Below are 6,073 nucleotides of genomic sequence, written 5' to 3' on the forward strand. Positions count from 1 at the left end.
CTTTCAATTTTTCCAGGTCGAACTTCAGTCTTGAGAAGCTTTGTTTCCTTGTTTTCTTCAGTTGGAGTTTGAAGGTCATCATTACCAAGTCGTGGTCACTTGCAATGTCAGCTCCTGGGAAACTTCTTGTCTTGGCAATGTTCACGCTAGACTGGAAACGCTTCTTTACCATGATGTAGTCTATTTGGTTGTGGTGATCTCCTCCAGGGCTGTGCCATGTCCATCTTCTGGATGCTTTGTGTGGTCCAAATGTGTTTGTTATCTTCAGGTTGTTGAAGCAGGCAAATTCCAGGAGTCTCAAACCTCTTTCATTTGTAGCGTTGTTACCATATCGTCCACATGTGCCCTTCCAGGTGTTGTAGGAGTCTTCTCCGATCTTGGCGTTCCAGTCACCTTGTACTACTATGATGTCTTTCTTTGGTGTCTGATCAAGGGTTTCTTGTAGTTGTTCGTAGAACTCCTCAACTTCATCATCGCTGTGATCAGATGTTGGAGCATATGCTTGTATGATGGTGATGTTGAATGGGGATGCCCTCAGGCGGATGGTAGTGAGCCTGCTGGATATTGGTCGGCAGCCCATGACAGTGTTAACAATGTCTTTGTGGATCAGGAACCCTACTCCATGTTCGTGTTTGTCCTCTCTACCACTGTAAAATAGTCTGTGGCCTTCAAGTGTGGGTATTTCACCGATGTTTTTCCATCGTGTTTCACAGAGTCCTAGGATGTGCCAGCGATATTTGTTCATTGCATGTGTCAGTTCTTCCAATTTTCCTGGCGTCCTTAGTGTTCTGACATTCCACGTGCCAATAGAGATGTTGTTCCTGGCCCATTTGTCACCTCCACCCTGGTTTGCAATGGAAGGCGCGGTCCTTGTTGACCCGGGTGACGACCGAGCCGGTATGGGTTGAGTAGTGGTCGTCATTCATGCGGTGAGTCTTGGGCAGAAAAGCATGGCGGAGCCCATCCCTCTCCATGCTAGACTGGTCTAGCTGCGGCTTTCCTTGATTGGAGAGGCCGAGATCTAGTTTTGATATAGCGCCAGTTGCTCGCTCCCGTGCCGCGTCGGTTGAAACAACCTGCACCGTGTCCCCCTGAGGAAACACCCACATTAACGTGGCGAGAAGGTGCGACTACGGTATTCACCCTTTCTTAATAGAAGGAAGGGATCTTCGCAGGTCAATGATTAGTGGTTGTATAACGCTAAATCTTGCGCAGAGACAAAACCAAAGCGCTTTCAGACCAGTCAGTCACACGCATGCATCACTCTAAACTGGGAAAGAAGAGAGAGAGAGGGAGGGAAAGGGAGAGCGAGAGAGGTGATGGGGGAAGGAGGGGGGGAGTGGGAAAGAAGAGAGAGAGAGGTGAGGGGGGAGGGAGGGAGGAGGGAATGAGGGAGAGAAGACAGACAGACAGACAGAGAACTCCTTTAATTCTGTGACCTCGGATATAAGGAAAGCGGAGTTCACCCCCTCCGGCCTACAGCTGTTTTCATCTTCCCACCTTTCCCAACCATTCACTCGATCCTGGGTGTGGTGGAGTGGGCACTATCGGGGGGGCAGTCCGTAAAGTGCCATTTTTTCCACAGGGACACAGAACACCGCACGTGCCCAAACTGGTCCTCGAACCCTAATCACTGGTGAACACTTCGATCACAAGTCCAACGTCTGACCGATTCCTGACCTAACCGCGCTCACTGGGCACCCCCCACGCTTTCTCAAACATTAACTCTCTCCATACGAACGGCGAAAGAGACGACGTTAACAGCGTTTCACCCCAGTTACCATCATCAAAATATTGCAAGCGGTAGGCTCTCATACTGAAGAGGTGAATGTTGACAAAGATACCGTAATTCTGACGACGGAAGCTAAAGGTTGGGTCATTCAGATACCCACTGGACATCCGAGGGGTCTGTGTAGAGGAGAAGAGAGGACTGGCGGTACTGAGTGAGTTAAGAGAAAACGCGGGAGAGGAACGGCCACATGTACACTTTCTCACAATTCCGCGCTTTCTCGTTGAGTGAGAGAAAGCGTGAGACTGTGAGAGAACGTTGGCTGACATCCCCTTTCTCGCTTCGTCAAATCTCTGCTCTCAGTTTCAGTTTCAGTAGCTCAAGGAGGCGTCACTGCGTTCGGACAATTCCGTATACGCTACACCACATCTGCCAAGCAGATGCCTGACCAGCGGCGTAGCCCAACGCGCTTAGTCAGGCCTTGAGAAAAAGGAGAAAAAAAGGTGAATAAGTAATAAATAAACGTACATAAATAAGTAAATAAATACATAAATAGATAAATAAATAAATAAATAAATAATTATAATATGAAAAAGGTAGTAGTAGTAGTAGTAATAATAATAATAATAATAAATAAATAAATAAGACAAAAATGATGATGAATAAGCAAATAAATGTAAAACATGAAGACATACTGAAACTGAAACTGAAACTGAAACTCTGCTCTCAGTTCTTTCCAATCCAATTCATACCGACCTCTTTCTAAGACAACCCACCCACCACCCTTCCAACATGCTCGCCTCTTTATAGTCTGCACTTTCTCTGACTTTCCATTTACATGTATTTATAGATTCAATCTTTCGTCACACTGAATCAAATGAATCAGTTATGCATGCGTGTGAATGACTGGTGTCTGTACACGATTTAGCGCTGTGTTATTATTATCATTATTATTGTTGTTGTTTTGTTTTTTGTTGTTGTTGTTTTTGTCGTTGTAGTTGATAATGATGATGATGGTGGTGGTGTTTGCTACACAAGGGAAAAGGAAAACCTGGAGCGAAACGTTTTCCATCAAGATAAATCTTCTTCGATCTTTCTTTCTGTCACCCCCTCCCCGTCCCCACCATCCCTCACCCACCACCCCCCAACCCCTGGACCCCCTAACTTAGCCGTGACTCATAAAACGCATACTGGAAATTTGCAACAGCTTTTCGCGAGAAGACGCACTTATGGAAATTGTCGTCTGGTCCACCAGTTGTCGTCTGGTCTGCCTGTGTTGAAACTGTCATCTGATTCACCGGTCATTAGCAAAACGAGAAAGCTGATACGAGAAAGGGTTTTATTGTCGAGCAGATGGTAACTCATGCGAGAATGATGAGGCCTTTAGCTGTATAGAAAGGCACGGATGTTGCAGGCTTGTGGATACACACGCTTTCGTAATGACTCTCCATGTTCTGGATTGATTTTGAAAGGGAGCAAGCGCCAATTCGTCCGCTGCTGAACGAACGGTAACTAACCGTATTCTTCGATTGTTGTTGATCAGAGATAATGTTTAAAACTGAAAATTTGCAATTGAATCACAAGCTCTTATTGGATGAAGTCCTGTTTTAGTATCCTGAATTCAGGGACTGTGTCGACAGCAATTTCCGAGTTTAGATGAAACGATATTACGATCAGTAGATAATATAGCCTATTTTCAGTTGTTTTCGACTCTGTTTTGATAGTTATTGTACAGAATTCAATTTTGAAACAGCTTCATTCGCTGATCTAACGTGCAGTAATCTTGCCAGGTCCGAAAAATCGTTTGCAATGAGATGTTCATTCAGTTTGTACCAATCAGAAAGCCGCTATTTCCGTTTTTTGGTCACTGGTACTATGCAAAGGTTAAAACAAATGGCTGCTTGAGACGACAAGTGTCGGGTTGTGTTCATGACAAAGGTAATTTCGCGTCGTATTAAGCCTAACTATTGATTGCACTAGCATTTAATTTCACCTAGGCCTGTATTACAAAAGGCACGAACATTTTCGTTTGAATAAGTCTCAGAATAAAGGATACTTTAATACCAATTATTTGCAAATTTTGGCTCAGGAGCTCAGGCAGAAGGGTTAAAATTGCTCAGGAACTCAGGGCTCAAAGGGTTAAATGGGATCTTAGGACAGGACTCGCACATTGCTTGACTATTCGTATGAAAAAAAAAACACATACAAAAACAAACAAACAAACAAACAAACAAACAACAACAACAGCAACAACAAAAACAAGAATAGGTGTACAGATTAGCAAATAGGTATGAAAAATAAATGGATGAAATACACAACAAGGCTCCGGTTAAGGAGATTGCTGTGAATGTTTAATGCCACAAGGATAACGATAGCTCCCTGGGCGGGTGCCATGCGTCCTGCAGGAGAAGAGTCTGGAACAGAGAACTCAGCAATGAATGATGAGGTAAGGGCTTGTGCTCCGTGCTCTGTGTGTGTGCACAGTGGTCACAAGAGCACGCGCTGTCCCTGCGGCGGTCCAGTGCATGGTTATCTGAGAGCTACTGGACTGATGGCGTATTGATGATCTTCGCCAGATTTACTGACTGTGTGTGTGTGTGTGTGTGTGTGTGTGTGTGTGTGTGTGTGTGTGTGTGTGTGTATTTGCTTATATGTGTGTGTGTATGGTGTGTGTGTGTGCGTGTATGTGTTTGTTTGTGTGTGTGTGTGTGTGTGTATGTGTATGTGTGTGTGTGTGTGCGTGCGTGCGTGCGCGCGCGCGTGTGTGTGTGTGTGTGTGTGTGCGTGTGCGATCAGATGAATCCTCTGTAACTTTACATGGAAACCAAACTTCTTCCCCCACTTGTTGATGTAGGCATCATCAGAAAGTATCGAATTACATACATATTGATATACGTATTGCGAATTGTTTTTGAAAAGTAATTGTGAAGCTAATTTGCTTGATTTCTTTTAACTCACTCAGTACGGCCAGTCCTCTCTTCTCCTCTACACAGACCCCTCGGATGTCCAGTGGGTGTCTGAATGACCCAACCTTTAGCTTCCGTCGTCAGAATTGTGGTATTCTTTGTCAACATTCACCTCTTCAGTATAAGAGCGTTCCGCTTGTAATACTTTGATGATGGTAATTGGGATGAAACGCTGTTAACGTCGTCTCTTTCGCCGTTCGTATGGAGAGAGTTAACGTGATCCTGTGCTCGAGTGAAGTTGTCGTTTTAGTAAAATGTCACCCCGATTTGTTCTCCCTTATGTCGTCTCGCCCAGATAACGATGTTTACTGAGGGATATAAACACATTCAGTGTGGGTGCTACTGTCATTGTTTGTCCCAAGTACCGTGCACGTGTGGTCGTTCTATTATGCATGCAAACGCGCGCACACCCACGAGCGTGCGCGTCTCATAATCGCGTAAAGCAGACATGCTAGGTGGTATGAATGTTTTGTGATAAAATGAGTAAATCAATAACAACGACAACAACAACAACAACAATGTGCCGAGAGGCAGTTTCAAGCGAAATGAAACTTTGTGGTGTTTTGTGAATCACGTACGTCGTAAAATAATGTCTGTATACAAAATTGCCAAACTTGGTACGTTTTTCCGAAGTTTGAGCCAGCTGACAAACCATAGCTCTGCCCACTACCACCGGACAGCAGTCCAGTTACCTGTTTATTGGCAGCGGACCAGGGTCACTACAGGGCTGGACATGTACACAGGCTGTGTGTCACCCACCCGGTTTTCTTTTCTGTTTTTTTTTTTTTGTTTTTTTTTTTCCCCCTTGCTTCCCCCCCCCCCTTCTTCAGTGCGTGTTTCTATTGCGCGCCTCCCGTGAGAAGTACTTTGAAAGGCACTAGTTCGCTGGGCTTTTGTGCATATTAACCTGCCATTGTGTTTTGATGTGTGTGTGTGTGGTGTGTGTGTGTGTGTGTGTGTGTGTGTGTGTGTGTGTTTCTTGTTGGACTTTGTGTTAGGAGTGTGTGATGATATATCAGGGTTTTGAACTGACCTGGTGTGTTCTTGTTTGCAAATGTGTGTCGTATTGTTATTTGTAAATGGTAAATTTAGTATCTTTTTTTCTTTTCTTTAACAGTTATACATTGGCCCATTTTCTCTCCCTTTCTTTTTTTCACATGATTACATTTTCATTCACGCCCACTTTTTTTTTCTCTCTCTTTTTTTCCTTCTGTGTTCACGGACACAATTTTTGTGTGTACAATTTTGTGATGAATGAGTGTTGTTTTTTGTGGGTTTTTTTGTTTTGTGTTTTTGTGGTTTTGTTGTTGTTGTTATATCTGATGTTTGTCCGAGTTTTATTTTTGCTCCAGTATCCTTTTTGTCTGCCTGTCTGCCT

Source organism: Babylonia areolata, chromosome 18 (genome assembly GCF_041734735.1).
Source record: "Babylonia areolata isolate BAREFJ2019XMU chromosome 18, ASM4173473v1, whole genome shotgun sequence".
Taxonomy (NCBI): domain Eukaryota; kingdom Metazoa; phylum Mollusca; class Gastropoda; order Neogastropoda; family Buccinidae; genus Babylonia; species Babylonia areolata.